This window comes from Mustela lutreola, chromosome 13 (genome assembly GCF_030435805.1).
Source record: "Mustela lutreola isolate mMusLut2 chromosome 13, mMusLut2.pri, whole genome shotgun sequence".
Taxonomy (NCBI): Eukaryota; Metazoa; Chordata; class Mammalia; order Carnivora; family Mustelidae; genus Mustela; species Mustela lutreola.
The window spans coordinates 56,975,513-57,000,575 of NC_081302.1; positions in this window are offsets into that span (position 1 = coordinate 56,975,513).

Consider the following 25,063-nt stretch of genomic DNA (forward strand, 5'->3'; position numbering starts at 1 on the left):
ATATTTTTTATGCTCTGCGGGGTCCCTAGCACCGGGTTTTGCACGGATCTCGCAATCGTAAACAAGTTAAAAGCAGTCCTATCCTCACACAGTTTTGTTGTAGGAAATCAAAGAATCAGGCAATTATAATACATCCAGCATTCCCCCCTTCCAATCCAATAATGAAGCGTTCTGCACAGTAAGAGCAACTCACGAAAGAGGAGAGCACAAAACTGCATTGAGATGATGGAGAAGTCAAAACGGAAAAGAGCCAGGGAATAAGATGTGGTCGGGGGCTGCACTGTACACCCCAGAGGACCACCCCCCTCCCCGTGACTGGGAGTAAGCTAAAAAATGGCATGAAGGGAATTTGAAAACAAATGGACATCTTCTGACAGAATGTCTGTGAAGGATCTCTCAAACCTCTTGGTTATTTCTGGAATATATGAGTGGGACAGGTTATCCCAGGCAGATCTTCAATTCTCTTCCTTAGCTTTAACATTTTCAAATTTTTTAGAAAGATTTCCATTTACTGATACCATATCCCTAAACTGCTCCCTCCACTCTTCTCCAGTTTTATGTTCCATTAAAAACATTTTTTTTCAAGGGTGCCTGGGTGGTTCAGTGGGTTAAGTCTCTGCCTTCGGCTCTGGTCACGATCTCGGGGTCTTGGGGTCCTGGGATTGAGCCCTGCATCGGGCTCTCAGCGGGGATCCTGCTTCCCCTTCTCTCTCTGCCTGCCTCTCTGCCTATTTGAGATCTCTGCCTGTCAAATAAATAAATAAAACCTTAAAAAAAAAAAACATTTTTCAGGTTTTATAAAAGCTACAGTGAAAAAAATGAGTACTGAGTTAGAGTCAAAGGAGCTTAGGTTGAAATCTTGGCTTTCTCTGTTACTGGTCCTGCAACCTTGGGAAAGCCAGCCTCTCTGAGCCTAAGCATAACATGGAGCTTCTGTGAGTTAAAAGGTTTGGGGGTTATTAAATAAGACAATGAAAAAAATGCTTGTTGTCCTCAGTAGGTTGATAATAAATATTGGTTGAATTTGGATGCGTAATTCTTTCCAAATCTTACTACTTTTTCCCCCAAATTTTATTAATTTGCAAAAATTCCTGAAACTATTTCATTGGTCCTCTAATTATATTATTTGGAAATATTCAGGGATTTAGTGGATATGTGTTGTATTAAAGACATTCTGTTTAATCACAACACTAATTGTTCATTGAAAAAATTTAACTTGCCATGAGATTCCTATCTTGGGTTTCTTTGATAGCTCACAGTAATTCAGAAACTAGAAATCCTAAAAAAAAAAAAAAAAACTAAGGAAAAGCTGATTTGAGCTTAAGGATATTTTGTAAGCTCCACCTCTCATCTAAAAAATTTGTGTGGGGGTTGGGGGGACGCATCTGGGTGGCTCAGTTGGTTAAGTGTCTGCCTTTGGCACAGGTCATGATCCCAGGGTGCTGAAATCCTGGGCTCCCTGCTCAGCAGGGATTCTGCCTCCCACCCCACCCCCTCACTGTTTCCCCCTACTTTTGCTTTTTGTCTCTCTCTCTCTCTCTCTCTCAAATAGATGAATAAAATCTTAAAGAAATTTTAAAATAAATAAATAAAACTGTGCCAGGGCAATCCTGTTGGGACCCATCTCACTCTTGAGAGCTTTTTCTGTATCTTCGCTTAATAAACTTCTATCATTTACTTGCTCAAAAAATAATTAAATACACAAATAAATATTTTTTTTAAAAGTATGTGCTGTATCTTAATACCTACTTAGAACACCAGCAATGCAAATAAGGAAAATTATTGCCTAATTGCAAGCCACTGAAATTGGAAGGATTTGGGCTTTACCTAGCTAATTTGCTTTTACTTTGGCATCACTTGAAGGCTGGACACCCAGGGTGGAACCCAACACAGGACTTGAACTCATAATCTTGAGATGAAGACAACTGAGATCAAAAGTCGGATGCTTAACTGAGTCACCGAGGCACCCCTGAAATTTTTATAACATTTATTTCTTTAAATGATTTTATTCTGTGATTTCTAACAAAATCTAAGATTGTCCTAAATTTCACAGCTGAATATTACTTGGTATCTCTTGCAATTAAAGAGGTCTCAAAAACGATGTCTTTTGGCCTCTGCACACAAGTCCTCACATGAGAAAAGCACCTCAGAAGATTCCCCCTTTTATCACTTTGGGATTGACTGCAATAGCTTAAACACATACAGTTTCTTTTGTTCTCTCATATAAATGAAATTCAGGGATATGCAGTCCACACTCATGGTAGCTTCATGGGCATCAGGGACCTAGGATTTTCCTTTCTTCACCACTTACATGGTCTGCAATAGAGGCTGGAACTCTAACCATCACATCCAACTCGCAGGCTGCAAGAAAAGGGGAAGGACAAAAGAGGAACGTTCCAGAAATTCTAGAAGTCCTAAAAGAGGACTTGGTCCACTTCCTTTGACCTCAGACTTTTCTAGTTGGGTTCTCCTTCCCAGCTTGTCTCGGCTCAGGCAGAAGAGCCTGAAGGCAAAGCGTCCCCAGAGAGCAATCAAAACTACCCCCTCAAGCAATAAGGACTGCCCTGAGCCAGCAAGACACCACCCTTGACTGACTCCAACACAGTAATAGATTTGACCTTCACTGCCCACGTGCCCTTACCCACCCACCTTTGCCCCGCATTTTGCTTATATATACCTGGAAGTATGTGCAGCACTTTGGACACCTTCTCTGAGACCCTAGTCTTCTGTCTTCCCGGTATCAACCTCACTGAAATTCCTTGTCTCCCCACCACACGTCTCTCTGCCTTTGGATTTTGTCTGCGGTGAATGGCGGAACCTGGACTGTTTGGAACCCCCAGAGCCAGGTGCTCTTGTACCTCTGGCTACAATCCCACTGAACAATTACATTGATGCATCTAGTTTCAGTAAAGGCCGCAAAATAGTCTTCCAGGTCATGGTTCATTGCCACCCTAATTAAAATCCGGATTTTCTTTAGGAAGAATACAGGCAGCTAGTAGTCCTTGCTGTACTCATTGTGCCAAAAGTCTGGTTCTCAGACATTTTTTACTTTTACTCACTGGGGGTCAGGTTCAGGGAAACATTAGTATTTTCCAAACTCATATGAGACTGATTTGCAAAACAAGAATACCATTAATGCAGAATGAGAATTCCTAGTTGCTTACATATAGTGTAGACAGGTTGCAGAAAATGTAGTTTACTTAAGAGGGAATTGGGCCGGGAGGTTAGAATGAGGTTTATGATGGTAACAGTGGTGACAGAAGGTGATTTAGGAATGAGCCAGTCCAGTTGGATATTCCTGGTGTGTGGTCTGAATCCCTTCATTCTGTCTGTTAGTGAATTCCCTTGCTCCTTTTATCCAGACTTTTAACACTCTGCTAACAATTACTATAGTCAAGTTACAGGGCAAATTCTTCCTTTAGAGCAGAGCTGTTCAAAAGAGCTTACTTTTATCATGGTAATGTTCTGTATCTGCTCTAATACCATAGCCACTAGGCCACAAGTGGCTATGGCGTACCTGAAATGTGGCTAGTATGGCAATGGAACTGAGTATATACTTCTATTTCATTTTAATTCGTTTAAATTTGACTATTCAGAGCCCTATGAGTGGGGGACTTTGTTAATTGCTGTACCTCAGGAGTCAGAACAGGGTGGGACTCAGTAATTGTTGATAAATGAATGGATGGAAAGAGTTCTCATTTCTCTTCATTAAATTAAGCCAAATCCCATCTCAGTTAATAGGTTTCAGCATATATTCAAGACCTGGTATAAGAGTGCTTTTCAAACTGAGAACTGAAAAACAACTTAGGAAATAATTAATTAAAAATGAAACAATAAAAAAATGGAATCACATGTAGTAAAGGTAAATATTGTTTCATGAAACTTATGTTTTAGATTTACACATGTATGTATGTACCAGATCCCAACATAAGATATATTTCTTCATGTGGATCTAGTTCAAAAAGGTTTGAAAGTCATTGACTTAGGCAAATTTTCTCTTTAAATATATTTCTTGGCAGCATAAACTGGTCGATTGCAATGCCCCAAGATTTGGTCAGGATCTACTTTTGACTCTGTAGCCCTTTTGGACAAGGTTCATGTTTTTGTCACAAAGTATCCTTATCTGATGTTAATGTTCTATGAGTTTGCTTATGCGCAACAGAATACCAAGGCCTGGCTAGGGGGTCCCAGACCAGGGGCTGGCACTATCTAGTCTAGCTGAGAGCGAGAGTTCCCTTTCTCTTAAGTGCAACCAAGCAACATAACCAATAAAACTTCTAGGAATGTCCTTGATGAATGTAAAAATAACATTAGAATTTAAGGTTTTTTTAGATATTTGACAATTTCTTTTAACTTTGAAACCTAGGGCTTCTTTTCTGATTTAAAAAAATTGTAATACACATAATAGAGCTCTTATAAACCATAGAGAAAACCACAGATAACTAGTCTTGACGTCCATGTTCTCATCAATGTTCATAAATTTTTTAACAAGCAAGGTAGAGGGAGGAGCACCTGTCTGCTCAGTCAGTAGAGCATACAGCTCTTGATCTCTGGGATTATGAGTTCAAGCCTAACACAGAGCTTACTTAAAAATAAATAAATAAATAAATGTATTGCCTATGTTAAAAAGCAAAAAATGGGGTGGAAAGAATCTTAATGTTTAAGTGACTTCTCCATCAGATGCATAATTTTAAGCACAAGTTACTGTTTTATTTTAAGCCTGCTCTGAAAGATCTATAAATAAGCCAATTTGAAGATGGAACTACTTTTAATCATTCTTAGACTTGGTGGGCAACTCCAGCTCTCCAGTTCTTAGTACTGGAAAATTGTTCAAGTATTTTTTTCCTTTATCATGATTATTTTCCTATATCATTAAATGACATTTAGATGAATGTTATTTAAAATTATTATAAATAAAAAAATTATTATAAATAGGAACGCCTGGGTGGCTCAGTCAGATAAGTGTCTGTCTTCAGCTCAGGTCATGATCCTGGCGTCCTGGGATTGAGTCCCACATTGGGCTCCTTGCTCAGCAGGGAGCCTGCTTCTCCCTCTGCCCACTATTCCCTCTGCTTGTGCGCGCTCTCTCTCTCTCTCAATCTGACAAATAAATAAATAAATAATAAAAAATTAAAATTCTTATAAATATTCCAGGATGTCTGGCTGGCTCAGTCAGAGCATGAATCTCTTGATCTCAGGGTCATAAGTGCAAGTCCCCCATTCAGCATGGAACCTACTTAAAAAATACATATATTCCAACTGATGAATGTTGGAATTTATTTTTAAATCATAGATCTAAAACATTGGAAAAAACATTGCAAAATAAACATTTTTAAAATATTTAGATACCCACCAATCACAATAAATAACTGCTAATATTTTTCATATTTACTTAGAGTTTTCTTTTTTTTTTTAATGAATGAAAAAATACAACTGATCACATTGAGGTCTATTTGTGGACATCCAGAGTTCCATCCACCCTCCCCACTAACACCCACTCCATTAACTACACCATCCATGTTCACATCCCAGTAAGGAAGGGATAAGCAGAAATCAGAGGACAGGCACTAGCAGTCATGCCTGTTACTACTTTTATCTTATTGGCAGAACCTAATCACAGTGCCTTTAGCTCCCAGAGTGGCTGGGAAGTATACTCTTTTTTTCTTTTTTTAAAGATTCTATTTATTTATTTGACAGATAGAGATCACAAGTAGGCAGAGAGACAGGCAGAAAGAGGAGGAAGCAGGCCCTCCGCCGAGCAGAGAGCCCAATGCTGGGCTCAATCCCAGGACCCTGAGATCATGATCTGAGCCAAAGGCAGAGGCTTTAACCCACTGAGCCACCCGGGCGCCCCTCCATACATGTTTTTTCTTCCTTCCAGATCGCTGATCTATTGGCGGCTTATTCTTCTTTTCTAAGTGACTTCACCTTTGCTGGTGCATCTTGCCCAGCTGCCTACCATTCCCCATAACAGTCATGGAAATTAGCTTATAGTAGGAACTGAATGCAATTTCGGAATATCAAAGAAAATTTAGAATTTGAAATATAAAGCCTAAAGATAATTGAATTTTGTTATGAGAATGGAGCGAATAGAGTCCTGTGGATAGAATCAGTATTCGTTTTAGGAAAAGAATATACATCTCTTTATGTCTGTATAAAAATTTTTCCAAAGTTTCATAAATTATTCACAGTGATTATAGTGGGCATAGTTTTGGGGTTAAAGTGAAGATAGGAATTAGAAAGATTTTTAGTTTTAGTTTTATAACCAGTGGTACTCTTTGGAGGCTGAATTTAATTGCTCTAATTCATCTTTGAAATTTATCACATAGTTGAGGACAAACAGGGAAGAAAACAATGGCAGACTTCTTCATTAAGCTGTTGGTATGGCAACAGTTATTGTGCTACCCTTAGCAGGGGTCACTGGAATGTTAACTATGGAAAAGGAAGGAATTTCTTTTCAGATCTCATAGGGCACACTAGTTCACAGTAACTTATTACTGCTTTTAGAGCAAAGTTTTCATTCTATTTAAAACATCAGTTATGTAAACATTTGTTCAGGAGTGCAAGAACCAAAATTCTAGAAATGGAGGGGCGCCTGAGTGGTTCAGTGGGTTGAACAACCCACTAGGGATTTCGGCTCAGGTCGTGTTCTCATAGTCCTGGCATCAAACCTAAGCTGGGCTCTGAGCTCCGTGGGGGAGGGGCAGGGGTGGTGGAGGGAGGGTGCCCGCCTGAGATTCTCTCTCCTCTCCCTCTTTCTCTGCCCCTCCTCCTGCTCCTGCTCTCTTGCTCTCTCTCTCTAAAATAAATAAATCTTTATAGAAAGGGGCATAGGAGTATATATGAGGCAAATATAAATATAAAATATATATTTAAAATATCTGAAATATATACATAATTCTAAAAATAAAATATAAATAGATCACACAGATCCCTATACACATCATATAAATAATATAAATATATCTATAGGAATATAAATATGTATGTGAACGTAAAAAATAATTTTTGACCCACTTTTGTCCTACCCTGTATTGCATATCTTTTATTTTTTTATTTTTCAAAGATTTTATTTATTTATTTATTAAGAGAGGGAGAGAGCAGGGAGAGAGAGAGAGGGAGAGGGAGAAGCAAACCCCCCCTCCCCCCTGCTGAGCAGGGAGCCGGCTTCGTGGCTCCAGCCCAGGACCCTGAGATCATGACCTGATCTGAAGACAGACACTTAACCAACTGAACTCTCCAGGCGCCCCTTGTAGATCTTTAGTGTAGGTGCAGAGCTTGCTGCCATTTTCGAAAACTGTCCCAGTATGATAAGAATTAGATTTGAAACAAATATTTCTATGTTGATAGGGAAATATACTTCCAACTAACCTTGCTCTTCACAGTTCTGTGACAGTGCCTAGGGAAAAACGGACTCTCACACGCAAGACTTCTGCCACCAGATTCCCCCCACAGCAAGGCAATTCTCCAACACCAGCCACAGGGCCTACAATTCAGTTCAATTCTGACACTAACTGCTCAGAGCCCGCAGGCTGAGGGCTCTGTCCCACAACACTACACCCCAACCCTTTAGACACCAATCACAAGTAGTAGGTCTGCAGGTTACCCCCCACTTCTGTCTGACGTGGCTATAAATTGGAGGTTCTCACAGCACCCCCTTCTTAGGTTTAAACATTTGCTCACAGCTCACAGAACCCAGGGAAACAGTTCACTTACTATTACTGATTTATTATGAAGGATATATTTTTTTAAATTTTTTATTTTTTATAAACATATATTTTTATCCTCAGGGGTACAGGTCTGTGAATCGCCAGGTTTACACACTTCACAGCACTCACCAAAGCACATACCCTCCCCAATGTCCATAACCCCACCCCCCTTCTCCTAACCCCCCTCCCCCCAGCAACCCTCAGTTTGTTTTGTGAGATTAAGAGTCACTTATGGTTTGTCTCCCTCCCAATCCCATCTTGTTTCATTTATTCTTCTCCTACCCCCTTAAGCCCCCATGTTGCATCACCACTTCCTCATATCAGGGAGATCATATGATAGTTGTCTTTCTCCACTTGACTTATTTCGCTAAGCATGATACGCTCTAGTTCCATCCACGTTGTCACAAATGGCAAGATTTCATTTCTTTTGATGGCTGCATAGTATTCCATTGTGTATATATACCACATCTTCTTTATCCATTCATCTGTGGATGGACATCTAGGTTCTTTCCATAGTTTGGCTATTGCGGACATTGCTGCTATAAACATTCAGGTGCACGTGCCCCTTTGGATCACTAAGTTTGTATCTTTAGGGTAAATACCCAGTAGTACAATTGCTGGGTCATAGGGCAGTTCTATTTTCAATATTTTGAGGAACCTCCATGCTGTTTTCCAGAGTGGTTGCACCAGCTTGCATTCCCACCAACAGTGTAGGAGGGTTCCCCTTTCTCCGTATCCTCGCCAGCATCTGTCATTTCCTGACTTGTTGATTTTAGCCATTCTGACTGGATGAAGGATATTTTTAAAGGATTCAAATGAACAGTCAGTTGAAGAGATCCATAGGAGTAAGATCTGGAAGGGCCCCACATGCAGACCCTTCTGTCCGTATGGATTTGGGGTTATGTCACTCTCCTAGCACATCATAAATGCCTTCACTTACTCAGAAGCTCTCAAACCCTTGTACTTGTGGGATTTTTATGGAGGCTTCATAATGTAGACATGATCAATTATTAACTCAGTCTCTCCCACTTTTCTTCCCTGGATGATGAGGTGTGGGGCTGAAAATTCCATGGTTAATCACAACTTGGTCTTTCTGATGACAGGCTTCCATGCTGAAGCTCTCCAGGAGCCCACCAAGAGTTGCCTCATTAGCTCAGAGACATTCCTAATCACCCAGGAAATTATTTTTTCTTTTTTTTTTTTTTAAGATTTTATTTATTTATTTGTCAAAGAGAGAGAGCACACGCACAAGCAGAGGGAGTGGCAGGCAGAGGGAGAAGCAGGCTCCCCACTGAGCAGGGAGTCCGATGTAGGACTCAATTCCAGGATCCCGGGATCAAGACCTGAGCCAAAGGCAGATACTTGACCGACTGAGCCACCCAGACATCCCTCATTTTTTTTTAATATTTTATTTTTACTTATTTATTTTAGAGAGTGTGTGGGTGAATGAGCTGGGAGAGGGGAGGAGGAGGGAGAGAGAATCTGAAACAGACTCTGCATGGAGCTGGGAGCCTAACTTGTAGCTCAAACCCAGGACCTCAAGATCATGACCTAAGCTGAAACCAAGAGTTTGTTGCTTCACCCACTGACCCACCCAGGCGCCCCCACCCAGGCAATTCTAAGGGACTTCGAAGCTCTATGCCAGATGATTCTATTACTCAAGAAATTATAAAGACCTTAGGAGATAAGGATGACAACATAGATTTCCAAAAAGGTAATATATTCAAAATGCTTGGCAAAGTGTGAAGTTATGTGTAAGGAAGTAAGGAGAAATTAGCAGTAGCAACATCTGGCTAGTTACAGGATCCCCCCAGCAGTCTTAGTTCTGGCTGAGCTAGCCTTCAGTTGGAAACCTGTGGTCATTTGTTGAACATGTTATCACTAGGGCCAGTGGCCTGTAAGACAGTGGTTCTTATCCCTGGCAGTGCATTAGAATCACTTGGAAAACTTTTTAAAAATCCTAATGCTCCGGCATACTCCTGATCCAAGAAACTAGGACCCCTTGGGTGGGACATAGGCAGCAGAAATTGTTAAAACTTTCCAGGCCATGCCAATATGCAGCCAAGATTGAGAATCTGGCTTTTTTTTTTTTAAAAAAAACATTTATTTATTTATTTGAGAGAGAGAGAGTGTGCATGTAGGGTGGGGAGGGGTAGAGGGAGAGAATCTCAAGCAGACTCCCTGCTGAGCTCAGAGCCCATTGTGGGGCTCAATCCCACCACCCTGAGACCATGACCTGAGCTGAAACCAAGAGTGGGATGCTCAACTGACTGAGCCACCAGGCTCCCCGAGAATCTCTGTTTTAAGGGATTAACAAGAAGAGGATTTTTCAAAATAGAAGGCAAGAGAAGCCATTGGATGCTGTTATTTATTTTAAGCAATCTCTCCATTCGGCTGGGGCCCAAACTCATGACCCTGAGATCAAGAGTCAGTTGCACGCAGACTCCAAGGACTGCGCCAGCCAGGTACCCTGCAATTTGATACCTTTTAGAAGCGCAGGTGCCTGTTAAAGGAAGCTAGAAAGAGAAAACAGCCAAGTTGTTTTCTGGTGTGCTGTCTGCAGGCCGGCAGAAGTGAGATCTTCCAGACCCCTCTTTCAAGGACATTGCTCAAGAGTCAAGTTTTAGAAGGTGAGCCAGCAAGGGGAGGGCTAAATGATGGGAAAAGTGCTGCTAAAAATCCCTCATTTGAGCCTTTTCTCTCTCTCTGAAAAAGAAGCTCCTGTCCGAACAAATTAAAGATATAATTTGGCTCAGATGGTTACCTTCTCTACAGCCACCATGTTTAAAATCGCGGTCATTGGTCTTCTCTTGGAAATCCCTATTCTTTTCTCCCTAAATTTTTTTCTGTGGCACTTCTTGGCAACCAACATATTATTTCTTCTTTTTCTTTTCTTTTTTTTAAATTTATTCATTAAAACGCCTCGGTGGCACAGTCAGTTAAGCAGCTGCCTGGGGTCCTGGGATCGAGTCCCACATCAGGTTCCTTGCTCAGCGGAGAGCCTGCTTCCCTCTGCCGGCTGCTCCTCCTGCTTGTACTCTCTGTCTCTCTCTGACAAAAAAATAAATTAAAAAAAAAAAAAAGATTTATTTATTTGAGAGAGAGTGGTGGGGGCAGGGCAGAGGGAGAAAGAACACAAAGCTGACTCCTCACTGAGGTCAGAGCCTGAGGCGGAGCTCGATCTCACAACCTGGAGATCAGACCTGAGCTGAAACAAGAGTCAGACGCTTAACCGACTGCACCACCGAGGCATCCAAAAATACTATTTCTTTTCCTTATTATTATATCTTCTGTAAGCACCAGAGAAGTAGAGATGAATCACAGCTGAATCCCCAGTGCCTGGAACAGTGGGTGGTGGACAGCCAGTCAAAAAGTAAAGAAATGAACTTGCGACTGAGGCAAATGGTAAGTTTAGCACCATATCTCAGCCTAGCAGCCTATGAGATAGTTCTCTTTGTATATTCAGATTTTCTGAAGGCCTTTATGGCCTTCGACTCAGGTCTTTGGCAGTGCTGGTGACTGAAAAGTAAAGATGGAAGACCAGCCACTAGTGACTAGAACAGTCTGTTGACGTAAGTTAACAGACAAAAGCTCTTCCCTCAGAGTACGAAATGGGCTCTAAGACATATCCTTAAGTGAAAAAAGCAAGTTGTAGAACAGTGTAACACATAAAACATACCATCCATTTAACACAGACACACATACTAGAAGCAGTATATTGTTATGGATACATGTGTATATTTGCAAAAGCATAGACAACAATCTAGAAGGATTGCATCGGCCTGGTAACAGCGGCTAACTCTGGACGGCAGAGGCGCAAAGGGAAAGTGTGGTCAAGGGGAACATTAGTGCCATTATCGCTTGCCTTGTAACCTACCCCAATGATGTTTCACGTGCAAGTTCACGTTTAGTTTCTAGAGCTCTTTTTCTCGCAGATACCTAACATGGTATTATAGTGACTCAAGTAGAGAATGGAGGAAATATTTCTGTCATATATAGACAATTTATAAGGAAATGCCCTAAAGAAATAAGAAGCATGTTATACCTGAGAAGAGCTAAGGGAGTTCTGTCTTTAGATTGTGTGGCTGGGAGGCAGTGAGTTTTCTGATCACTTAATAGGTACAGGGCATATGTGTGTGTGAGAGAGAGAAAGAGAGAGAAAGAGCGAGCTTGATTTTGATCCAAAAAACTGACCTATAAATAACTTTGCTAGAAATGGCAGCCAGTACTTTCAACGGAGGAATCGAGAGGGATGGGCCAAGCCAGCCATCAGGCTGTGGGAGGAAGATAGCTTATCTTCTGCTTTCCACTCATTCAAGTGCAGATGCAAGATGGGGTGGGAACTAGACAGAACATAATTTGGAGAGTATGTGAATTTCTTTTCTTTCCACTTTGCCTTGCTTCAAAAATTATTGGTAGCAACTTATGGAGGTCTCTGTAGCGCCTTCAAAAATCAATGAGGCCATAGGTAAAAACAGAAAATGAGAATGAGAGTATGAAGCCAGGGGTCGGGATGGTATCGACCTGGGTATGTCTGGTCCTGCACAGTCATTAGAGGTGGGACCGTAATTTAGTCAGGAGATCTTCACAACTGAAGAGAAGAAAGAATAGAATTAGTTCTAAGATTCGCCATCATTTCTGTGTTTTTTTTTTCCGAGGGAAAACTTTAATTAGTGTCTGGTGATGAGACACACAAGCCCTCATCAGTAAGTAGCCCTACAGTAAATCCAGCAATGGGCTCCCTGTGCCTTGTTTTTTATGATCTCCTTCAGTGTAGGCCTCATCTTCAAATTCAACTCAATAAAAATAATTCTAGGGGCGCCTGGGTGGCTCAGTGGGTTAAAGCCTCTGCCTTCAGCTCAGGTCATGATCCCAGGGTCCTGGGATCTAGCCCCACATCCAGGCTCTCTGCTCAGCAGGGAGCCTGCTTCACCCCCCCTCTCTCTGCCTGCCTCTCTGCCTACTTGTGATCTCTGTCAAATAAATAAATAAAATCTTTAAAAAAAAAAAAAAGTAAAAATAATTCTAGTGGCTGGCAGAACGAAGAGATCCTGCCTTACAGTTTTCCAAGGTCAGGACCCATCCAAAGATAAAATTATTTTATTATGATCTGGAATGGCTAGAACACTGCTCAGGCGATCTAGCACAAGTATGTTTCTGCAACACAGATGTCAGCTGGGCTCTCCTGTCCCCATGAAATCTAGAGGAGGTTGGTACATACCTTCTGAGGAAATCAAAACCCTCTCCAAGATTTCTGTTGGTGTTTATATAAGTCACAGACAATACATGGGAAGGAAGAGAGCATATTACATCACGGGGTGATGTCTGGGTGTCCCTGTTCTTAAAGTACACTTAACTACCAGCCACGACTTTGTACGATCCCCCATCTCCCACCTGCTCACTGGCTGCTCGCTTTCTCTCTCTCTCTTTTTTTTTTTAAAGGGAGGAAGTTCGCTGCTGAGCAGGGAGCCTGATGCGGGGCTCTGCGGGGGCTCTGCGGGGGCTCTGCGGGGGCTCTGCGGGGGCTCTGCGGGGGCTCGATCCCAGGACCCTGAGATCATGACCTGAGCTGAGGGCAGAGGCTTTAACACAATGAGCCACGCAGGCGCCCCTAGACCCTGATATCGTGTCCTGAGCCAAAAGCAGAGGCTTTAACCCACTGAGCCACCCAAGCACCCCTCACTGGCTGTTCTCTTTTCTCCCTTCCTGGATCTGCTCCCCACCCTCTTCAGAAGAAAAAAAAAAACCAAATTACTTGTTTTGTTATACCGAGGCAGCGTAACCATCTCTCTTTCTTGCCTTCAAGGTCTCTCACTTCTATGACATGGCCATGCATTATTTTCCGAGAGGCAGTTCTTTCCCAAAAGGGAAAAAAAGTTTATTTGCGCCTGAGCTTTTGGTAAGAATTGAGTAGTATTAATTTTGTATTCATTCATTCAGCACATGCGTGTGAAACAATTAATATGTGCCAGGCCGACTAGCAGCTGCTAGACATACAACATGAAAGGGGCAGAGTCCTTCCCCTGGAAGGAAAGTGGTCCAGGTGTGTAATTAAATATGCAAATTGCAATAGAGCAATAAACCTTGCCCAGGGGAAGATGGGAACGTTGCAGGTGGCATCTCAGATAAGTCAATCAAAATATCAAGTCATTTCCTTAAAGGATAACAAAAGTTTCTGAAGATAATACCCAAAGCAAGCTTTTTTTTCTTTTTTTAAAAGATTTTATTTATTTACTTGACAGAGAGAGAAATCACAAGTAGGCAGAGAGGCAGGCGGGGGTGGGGGAAAGTGCTGAGCAGAGACCGCCCCCCCCCCCCCCCACATGTGAGGCTCCATCCCAGGACCCTGAGATCATGACCTGAGCTGAAGGCAGAGGCTTTAACCCACAGAGCCACCCGGGCACTCCCCCCCCTCCCAAGGTAAGTTTTATAACTTGTAGACTACTTTAAGCAGTGACCTAGAATTGCTAACACTTATGGACGTGACCCTGCTAGGGTCTCTGAAGTGCACGGTAAAGGTGCCCTTCTGCCTCATTCTTGTGTAGTGGGTATGGAATTTCCATTATGGATGACTCAAAGTTCTGGAGATGGATGGTGGAGGGTGGCAAATTTTCTATTTTGTATACTTTACCAAAATAAAACAAACGAAAAAACCCAGTGACTACCACACTGCCTGACTTTATGCATTCATCAAATGCTGGCTCCCTCCCTGCTTTTGTGAGTCAATTTGCATCTGGGATCACCCACTGTTTTTGCTTTATTGACTAATATACATATAGAAAAGCGCAAGTCATCCAAAAGGAAATTCTGGGAAACTCATTTGTAAAGTGACAAACTCTGAGGTACCTTGAGTCCTATATATTTTTATGTCTTTCTCCCTTCAATTGCCAGTACTGTCCTCTCCTTCAGTAGAATGATTTCCCAGAACATTGAGTCTAGAACTTTGTGGTAGAAAAATGCTTCATAGTTGTGGAAAAACAGCAGTCAGTTTTTCACAGTAAGGGGACATCATCTTCTTACAAGTCATTTGTTTAAGGAATGAATTTTCAGGGACTTGGTATTTCCAAAGAATTTTCTGGCCAACGAGCTCAAATGACTACTCATCAATGTTCTCAGGGAACAAGAATTACCACTTCCTTCCAGGCACACTTCCTAGTCTATAGGAATCAAGGATGGTAGTTACAGCAAATTCCATTAGGTAATTATTTCTTCAAGAGAATCTAGAATCTCAGAGCTAATGGGACCAGAGAATTTAAGGGGAAATCCCATTCAAGGGCTAGTTTTCATGTCCCTCTGTTATAAAACACAGGGTGTTCTATGCTTTGTAGCAATATTGTAGCCTATAGCTCTAAGATCGGTATTACAGTGGGCATGAGGTAGAAACACTTTTATTTAGATTCTCTTCCTTCTCCCCTCCTCATCCTCCCTCCATTTCTTAGAGTCTGCCAGTGGTGAGATATATTTCAACTTCCATCTTGGACCCATTCACTGGTGTCAGACTCAGCCATCAGCTGCACCAGCTTTGCTTGGGTCCTGTAGGGGTGGACCAAGATGTGGGTGCCACTAAGCCATTCCTAGGCCCAGTGACCAGAGGTAGAGGCTCTCTCTTTCAGTCAAGAACAAGCAGGGGGATGAGTCAGGTCTAACTTCATTTTTGTGGGGAATCAATGAGTAGCTAGGACTACAAATCTAGTTCTACATGTCGGAATGCATTCTTCTAACAACCTAAATGAGGATTGGGTATTTCCCTAAAGTAGGATCTTAGGACTGTAAGAAAAAGTTCCGTTTTTTTGTTGTTTTTTTTTTTTTTTGTCTTTTAGAAAAGATTCTATGAAACATACATACTGAAAAATGCACATATTGTGAGCGTACAGCCCAATAATTTTTCACAAACTGGTCACATGCATGCAACCATACCCAGATCTATAATCAGATCATGACCAGCACCCCAGAAGCCTGTCTTGCTCCCAGAAGGACTTCTAAGAAGTTATTTTATATACCCATCTGCCCATAAGTAGGCCTATGCCTAAATCCACCTAACAGAGGGACATGCTCCCTTTTTATTTATTTCTAGGTGTAGAGAACCACATGTAATTCATTTGAGGAAATGCATAAAAGTCATCATATTGTATGTACTTTTTTGTGGTAGCAGATTTCCTTCCTTCTTTTGCCTGGCCCTCCCATCTCCTTCTCTTTCTCCCTTGACTTACATAGTGATCTCAGAGCCCTGCAAATGTGCTTGTCATCGCTTCCCAGGACAAGAAACAAAACAGGCTCGGGCCACCCCAAAAGCTGCCCCTCATGCCCCATCCCCATCAAGCCTTTATCTGGCCTTTGCATATGAACCCTACCCTGGGTAACCAAACCATGGATGCAAGAAAGTGTCTTTTTAGAAATTTTTACATTTTTAAAAAGAAATGGTAGATGGGACACTGGGTGGCTCAGTCGGTTAAGCCACTGCCTTTGCCTCAGGTCATGATCCCAGGGTCCTGGGATCGAGTCCTGCATCAGGCTCCTTGCTCAGTGGGGAGTCTGCTTCTCTCTATCCCTCTGCCTGCCACTCAGCCTACTTGTGCTCATTCTCTCTCTCTCTGACAAATAAATAAATAAATAAATAAATCTTAAAAAATAAAAAGAAATGGTAGATACCAGGGTTTCTATTTGGGATGTTACAAAAATTCTGGAAATGGATAGTGGTGATGGTTGTACAATGTTGTGCATACGCTTAATGCTACTGAATTATGTGCTTAAAAATGTCTAAAATGGTTAATTTTATCTACACATATGGTAGAATTATGGTATTTTACATATACGGTATTGTACATATACATACCGTATATGGTATTCTATATATATGGTATACTACATATATAGTATCGCCATTCTGTAGCCCTCAAATGAGTGCTATCCCATCTCAAGTCTACCCTTTCCCTAAAGTAGATACTCTCCTGATTCTATACTGATCACTTCCTCCTTTTTACAGGTTTTAAGCCAAATAGCATCCATAGATATAAGAATTTAGTGTTGGCTTTTTGAAAAATCTGATTGTTCTTCTAAGTTTATTTCTGGTCCACGTGGTTCCTTTCAGTTCTTCCCCTCAGGTTCATCTGTTGGAGAATTCACATCATTTGTCCTGCTTCTCGTGGTCTGGATTTTGTGTGGTTCATGTTCCTCTGGCCTCTGTATTTCCCACAAAGTTGTCTTCCTGGATTCAGGAAGACTCAATCCCTTTAAGAAGACTAAGATTAAGAAGACTCAATCCCTTCGGTAAGACCATCATGGGGTTAAATGCTCTCATTCCATATGGGGATCCATATGGTCTGGCTGTTGCTCTTTTTAAAATTTATATATATATATATATTTTTTTACGATTTTATTTATTTGATACAGAGAGAGAGGTCACAAGAGGCAGGCAGAGAGAGAGAGGAGGAAGCAGGCTCCCCACTGAGCAGAGAGCCCAATGCGGGACTCAATCCCAAGACCCTGGGTTCATAACCTGAGCTGAAGGCAGAGGCTTTAACCTACTGAGCCACCCTGGCACCCCATAAAATTTTTATAAGTTTGGTATCATCAAATAGTGTATTGAATCTTACCTCGGTGCTTTGCTGTTATCTGTTATTGTGTGAACATTAGTTTCCCTGAGCCTTTGGAACGAGGTGTGCTCTAGAGTGGCTTGGCTGTCCTCACAGAGTTCCCTCTTCTGGTGTTTTTGGATAGGATTCAAATACGTAGGCAACTTCCTCTCTGGGGTTTCCTGGCTCTGCTCTCCTCCCCCATTTTAAAAGAAAATTTATTTAACAGAGAGAGAGAGAGCTCAAGCAGCAGGAGAGGAAGAAGCAGGCTCCCTGTCTGAAAAGGGGCTAGATCCCGAGACCCTGGATTCAAGATCTGAGCCAAAGGCAGATGCTTAAGCCACACAGCCACCCATGCACCCCTCCGCTCCCCTACCTCTATGTGGCCTTTCTGTTTCTTTTGTTCCTCATTCCTAGAGTTCACAGGAGCTAGGCTATCCAGCTTCTTCAAGCTTACTGCAGACTCCTGGCATTCCCTCACCCTTGGCACGGCAGAGCCTCTCCCCATTGCCATGCTTCCCTGTGAGTACCTGTTGGTCACTGTTCTCAGGTCTGTCAACCCACCAGCACCCTCTGCCTTCTCCTGCACAGGTGTCAAAACCTTGCAGTCTGAGAGCTGGCCAAGGTTTGCTCCTATCTGCCTCTATTTTGATCATCATGGAGATTTCTGACTCCTAATTTTGTCGTAAGTGTCATCCATAAGACTTTGACTTTGTTGTAGTTGCTCTATGTTTTCAATCGGGAATTCAGAGACATTTAAAAGCTACCTTACCCCCGCGGCCATTTCCCCAGAATCCTCCTTATGGACTTTAATGAAGGGGATACACACACATTCTCACACACATTCACACATAGTTTGGCTGTTTGTTGAAGGGTATATCGAAAGGCTTTTCCAGTTCATGCATTTATGGGGTTTACTCGGTTGAATCTAAGGTACAGGTTTTAATTTCTCACAGTATCTCATTTGGTTTTCTCTACCAGTGATATCTGTGACATGTCTTATTATCAAAATGTCTGACTTAATGCTCCAGGGCCCTCGGCCAGGTGACCGGGGACATTCTGGAGAGGACCTCTGTCTTGGTGTGCCATGTGAGTGTTCGGGTCCTCAGGGCTGGTGAAAGGGGCTTAATGTGCAAACTGTAAACATGTGATATATGTCCTTGACTCCTGAATTAGTGGCCAAGTGTATCCCCAAAAGGATGTGCTCCTTTTGGGGAACAGATACTCAATTAAGGGGCAGGTAGAAGAGAATCGACTCACTCAGGAAATGCCTGGTGTTCCGTTAAATGAGCCCCATTGTCATACTACTTGGGAATTGATTCTGTTGTAGACTCCATGTTTGTGTTGAAACTTCTCATGTTGAAGTCCTAATCCTCAGTGTGGTGGGGTCTTTGGAAAATGATTAGGTCATAAGGGTGAATGAGATTAGTGTCCTCATGAAAGAGATCCTCAAAAGAGACATTTCCCCTTTTGCCAGGAGAGGACCCAGCCAGAAGAAGACCTTTCTGAACCAGAAAGTTGACCATCACCAGACACCAAACCTGCCAGTGCCTTGATCTTAGACTTCCCAGCCACTAGAACTGTGAGAAAGAAATGTTGTATAAGCCCCCTGGTCCACAGGAGTTTTGTTAGAACAGCCAAGTAGACTAGGACATATTCCTTTCATGGTTCATGGTATTTTAGATCCTGGCCCACTGTGAGAATCTGATTCAAGATATAGATCTTTTCCCCCAGAAAAGAGCACATACCCACACATTCTGCACACAACATTAAATGTTTACGGACTATCTTAACCATGACTCACTCCTATGTTTAGAATCCCTGTGCCGATACATTTGCCAGAAGCCCGTGTCTTCCTGTGATCGGTGGGATGCTCACGAAAGAGAGTAAGGTGCCCTCTCTCGGACTGTTACTGAGTCTACCGGAGTCTCACTAAATGTGGAGCTCTGAATCACGCTGCTCGGAAGTTGTGTTGGCTCCCACGGAAGGCCAAGCTGACAATTGCCATACACAGGCCTGACTTCCAGCCAGGCTCTGGGCCATGGTGGGAGTAGAAGGCTCTGCTCATTAGCAACACTAAAGAGCTCCACAGTTCTAGCTGCTGACAGATGGATGGAAAGCCTCTGGCTTTCCCTGCCTGGCACTTTTCAGATTCGGTTGTTAAAAATGAACCAAAGTCCTCTTCATCCTCTGTGCAGCCTTGGTATTTCCATGGGTACGTCCCATGGAGGTGGAAATGGGCACACAAAGGCTCACTGTAGGTCAGGAAAGGTGTAACTCGGCAGGCTGGGTGGCCATCAGCTGGTGTGATGGGCAAGCTGGAAGCTGTGGCCTAGAAGATTCCCTGCTCATCTCTGCTGTGAGTCTCCTGATTAATAAAGATTTTGTTTATTTATTTGAGAGAGAGAGAGAGAGATCACAAGTAGGCAGAGAGGCAGAGAGAGGGGGAAGCAGGCTCCCTGCTGCACGATCCCAGGACCCTGAGATCACGACCTGAGCCAAAGGCAGAGGCTTAACCCACTGAGCCACCCACGTTCCCCGAGTCTCCTGATTAATAAACAACTAAGTCGGGCGCCTGGGTGGCTCAGTGGGTTAAGCCGCTGCCTTCGGCTCAGGTCATGATCTCAGGGTCCTGGGATCGAGTCCCGTATCGGGCTCTCTGCTCAGCAGGGAGCCTGCTTCCTCCTCTCTCTGCCTGCCTCTCTGCTTACTTGTAATTTCTCTCTGTCAAATAAATAAATAAAATCTTAAAAAAAAATAAATAAATAAATAAACAACTAAGTCATCCCACAGGCACATCAGAAGGAGGCATGGTAAAATGCTAACTGCTGAAATAAATTTGCCCAACTTTATGTTTTTTGAGGTTTTCTTATTACAAGACTATTAATTTTAAAAAAAAGACTCAAAGGGATGAATAATTCTACAATTACAACAGCAAACAATCCTTTTTTTTTTTTTTTTTTAAGATTTCATTTACTTATTTGTCAGAGAAAGAGAAAAGGAGTGAGAAAGCAACAGGCAGAGGGAAAACTAGACTCCCCACTGAGCAGGGAGCCCGATGCAGAACTCGAGCCCAGGACCCTGGGATTGTGAATCTGAGCCAAGGGCAGGTGCTTAACCCACTGAGCCACCCAGGCATCTACAAACAATCTTTTTTGTCAGCCAAGTTTTTCTTTATGGATTCACCAAAGAATGTGGCTGGAGGCTTAATGGCATAGCAAGTGGCCCAGCCAGCCCTCCAGAAGATAATTGCCCCTTGATGAGAAATGATACCCCAAATAAGCAGCACAGGATGGTCCAAAACGGGCACCCCCCCCCCCCAACTTCCCTATCTCAGTCCCCCCTCAATGACGAGTCATCCTTGGATGGCCTCTCTCTCTTGCCTCCATATTGGAGCTTCAGCATTTCCTGCTGCTTATGCCTGGGACACATATCTCAAAGCCATACTCTTCTGTGTGTGCACTGCCTGGGCTGCCCGGGGCGAGGTCCCCAGTGCTCCCTGCGGGCCCAGCAGTCACGGAGCACGTCCGGTTCCCGCGGCCGCTCCTCCTCCGCCGTCTATCACGTCCATCACTGCTGCTGGCCAGTGTCAGGCACTCTGTGGTAGCTGCTGCTCGTTAATAGATCAGAGTGTGACCAAGTCACGTCTCTACTCACAGCTTTCCAAGTGACTTCCCACTGAATTGAGAGTTGAATGTAAACTCAAAAAAATAAATTCCTTTGGGTGGCCTGGGTGGCTCAGTCATTTAAGTGTCCGCCTTCAACTCAGGTCATGATCTAGAGGTCCTGGAATTGAGCCCCGCATAGGGCTCCAAACTCAGTGGGAAGCCAGCTTCTCCCTCTCCTGCTCCCCCTGCTTATTTTCCCATTCTTGCTGTCTCTCTGCCAAATAAATAAATTAAATCTTTTTAAAAAATTCCTTCGAATGGTTCACACCTCATTTAGAATAAAAGCCAGCTTCCTCCGGTGGCCTCATAAATCCCTTCTGATGGGGCTCTGGCCAACCTCTCCAATCTTACCTCTGTGTCAGTGATCTGCTCTTTCTCTCCAAACCGCTCTTGGTATTGGATCTTCTTGAATTCACCATCACTTAGACAAGTGGGTGTTTTTCCTCATCTCTCCTCCACCTGGTCCTCCCGCTGCCTCATTGCTTCCTCTCTCTTTGCCAAACACACCACGTTCTTATTCCCCCGACAAACCATGGCTTCTGCTGGCCCTTCTGTCTGCAGTCCTTCCCGGGGCTGCTTCTCACCCCCGGGTCACAGTGCACATGCTCCCCATTCCGAGAGGCCTGCCAGACCACCCCCTCCACTGAGCCTGCTCCCTGCTCTGTTCAGGCAGCCTGTCGTGACCGTGACCGCACCCGCACCCGTTTACATGTGTTTTCACCCCTTCTTTGGCTCCCCCTGGAAGCGGAGCTTCAAGAGGGCAAAGTCACTGACTCGTTGGTTTTGCACTGCATTTCCAGAACCTAGAGTGGTCCCCAACTGACAGGTGTGATAGGGAAACCTCCCTCCTGATGAATGAATGAATGAATGAATGAAGCAGAGTCAGAAGCTGGGGTGCTCCTGCTGCCCACCCCTGCAGAGCTGTAGCAACTCTACCCTTGCTGCTCTTCCCACCACCCATGTGCTCTCCCTGTCTCATGGTTCACTCTCAGCTGTCGGTTTGCTCTCAGCTTGTCCCATCTCCATAGAACTGTGAGCTGAGCTCAAAGCAGTCAGCTAGCTTAACCTTCCCATGTTCAGGAGGGGCGCTGCCTTACTTACTCTGTTTTCCATCCTTCCTGCCCCCACCACAGTTAGCAGTGGCTGGGAGTCAAGGGAGGGACAAATGTGGCCCCTGGCCACCAGCGGCTGGGGCTCTCCCAAGAGATTCAGTCCTAAGCCCTCCCTATGGGTGCCAGTTGCCAGAGGAAACTCCTCTCTTGGGGCACTGACCCGAACAGCTGAGACCCAGCTCCCAGCTGTGGGAATCCATCACTGGGACCCTTGTCTGAGCGTCAGACATCTGACATCTGTAGACTGATGCTCTCCAAGTTCAAGGAGATGAGGGCCAACCTCTCTCAGGAGGCTAACCTTAAGAGTGATTAAGAAAAAGAGTTTTTAATGTGTAAGGATGTGGCCCTTCTTCTGCCGTAATCTAGGGTCTGTCAGCTTCTGGAGAATGTGTGTGAGCACGCACACATACGTGTGTAAGGATACTCCGTCATGCTTGCTTTGAAAGCAGCGCTTTGTTAATGGTCTGCTTTCTCTGAAAACTTTTAGGAATTTCTCCTTGTGTTTGATATTCTAGAATTCAGTGGAATATGCAGGTGTCAGGTGTTCCTTCTCTCCCTTTTGGCCTCTATGGGTCTCAGTCTGAGATTCCACATCTCTGTGCGAAAATCATCTCGGTGGTTTCTTCAAACAAACAAAAATTCCTCTCCAGTTATTTTCTTGGTAGGCCTCCTGTTTCCTGAGACCTCTGTTTCTGTCCTCTGTTGTACCTAACTGTTCTTCTCTATTTTCAAGACCTTCATCCTTTCCTTTTTCCTTCTGCAGCATGTTCACAAGTTGGTCTTTCATTTTCACCCATTCTGTTCTCGGCCATGTCAGTTTCCCCCCGATCCCATGGGGATCTCTTTCTGGCCCACTGTGTTTCATTCTAAGCTCTCCACTTGAATCTTTGGTGTGGTTTCTCATTTTTGTTCGGGGATTCCAGCAGGGTGAGGATGAGGAGATAAATGATGGCACACATGCCCTGCTGGGGCGGGATTGGGAGGGGGTGTTCCCCAGGCTCTGAGAACCAGGGTTTCTCACTCCTGAGTCAAGGTCAAGGCTCTCCCTAACACCCCCACCCACACCGAGTGCTGGCAGTCTTAGGAGGAGGCATCCCTTGGAATCTAGTCCTCAAGCCTTGCTTTGGGCCTGGGAAAGGAAGTGGGGGGACTTGAGTCGCTGGGTCTGGTCAGTCTTGCTTGTTTATGCCCCATTCTTGCTCTTCACTGACTTCCCTCTTGATCCTGAGGATCCCGGAGTCCTCGCAGCTGGTGAAGAGGCCAAACTTCCAACCTCTCAGGCAGTGTCAGGGGAGGGTCAATGGCAGGACCAGACGCCTTCCCCGGCCACCCTCTCCCCACCCTGTAGCCACCTTCCAAACAGCCTCCTGCCTCCCCAGGGGCTCCTGGCCTCTCTAGGTTCTCTGAGGGATGTTGAGGAGGGAGCTGGGGGCCCTGCGCTATTTCAGCACCAAGGGTGGGGGGGTGGGGGGAGGAGTAGGGGTGGGTGGGGGGGGGCATGAAGGGGAAGCAGAAGGTCTCATCCAAGGAGACACATTCCCAGTTCATTTGTGTTTTCCTATTTTTTAGTTGTTTACTTGGCAGATCCTTGAGACTCAAATGTGGTCCATTTGCCAGCACTCAGCATCACGTGGGAGCTTGTTAGAAAGGCAGCATCTCCCTCCCCACCAGACCTCCCAAATCAGAAGCTGCAGTTTAGCAAGGTCCCCAGGTGATTCATGGGCTCATTAAAATTTGAGAAGCCCAACTCTATAGTAAAATACACTTCCGTGATTAAGAAAATGATAAATTAAAAAAAAAAATCATAGAGCTTCCCCAATGACTCTTAGTTACCCCTATTTCCGGGCAGACAGGCTAGAAGCTGGAGAGCACTCAGTGCAGAATTGTGTTTCCTGTACAGGCTGAGAGCTCAGGGTGAAGACTGATTTGGCCTTTCTTCCTGCTAGAGACAAGAACCTCTTCAGCATGTATGCAGCCATTCTCAGCACCCAAAAGGGATGGAAAAGAGACAATTTTATCACCATATTAATTAAGGATTAGACTATGATTATGAGATTATGGGGACAAAATGATTGCTAAGATCATAATGCTTTCTGGGTGAAGATAATAAAGTAGAAAGAGAAGTGGCTGAAATCATGGGCAGCGGCAGGGAAAGATGAAAAAAAAAAAAAAAAAACAGAGGAAATGACAATGGGAATTTGACTAGTAATGCCTGAGCCCGGCCCAGCCTCAAGGTGAGATCCGTCTTCCAGTGGTCTGTAGGCATCTGCTCCTGACGTGACACCCTGTCCCGGGCTCTGTGTCGCTCTGTGAGCCCAACAGGAGGCTGAGGAGTGACAGGGAAAGTGACACTGGCACTGTTTCAGGGTGTACCTACTGTGACCTAATGTAGACTGATGCGTGGACTTACCCAAGCCTATGGGCTCCCTACACTCAGCTGCTGGCTGCCTCTGGGTCTGGGCCAAATCGACCCCACATGTAAGGAAACAGGAAGGAGGTGTCCCTTCCTTTTTCAGAGGACACTGTGAGGGCAATCCTAAGCTGGTTTTGTTTTGTCGTTTCTTCCTTCCTTTTTGGCTCTTCTCAATCACTGACTGTCTCCCTCCTTCCAGCTTCTTCTCTTTCCAGGTCCAATCTCCAAATGCCCAAGTTCCAGACAGCTTGGTCCTTGGACCCCTTCCCTCCCTAGGCAGCGCCCTCTATTTCTAGGGCCTATTATGCTAAAAACAACACATTTCCATTTCTAACCTAGGTGTCTCCTCTGAATTTCAGAAAGAGGTAAACCAGCAGTTTGCTGTCACACACACACTGTTTGAGATGCCTGTGAGCCTCCAACAGTCCACTTGATTTTTCACTTAGATGCATCACCAGCATCCCAAACTGAACGTATGCAAAACCCAACCATACTCACTCTCCTACATTTGCTGTCCCTTCTGTATTAAATCCGTCCTCTTCTCCCCTGTGTCCATTGGGCCCCACCTTCAGTCTTATTTCACTTCACA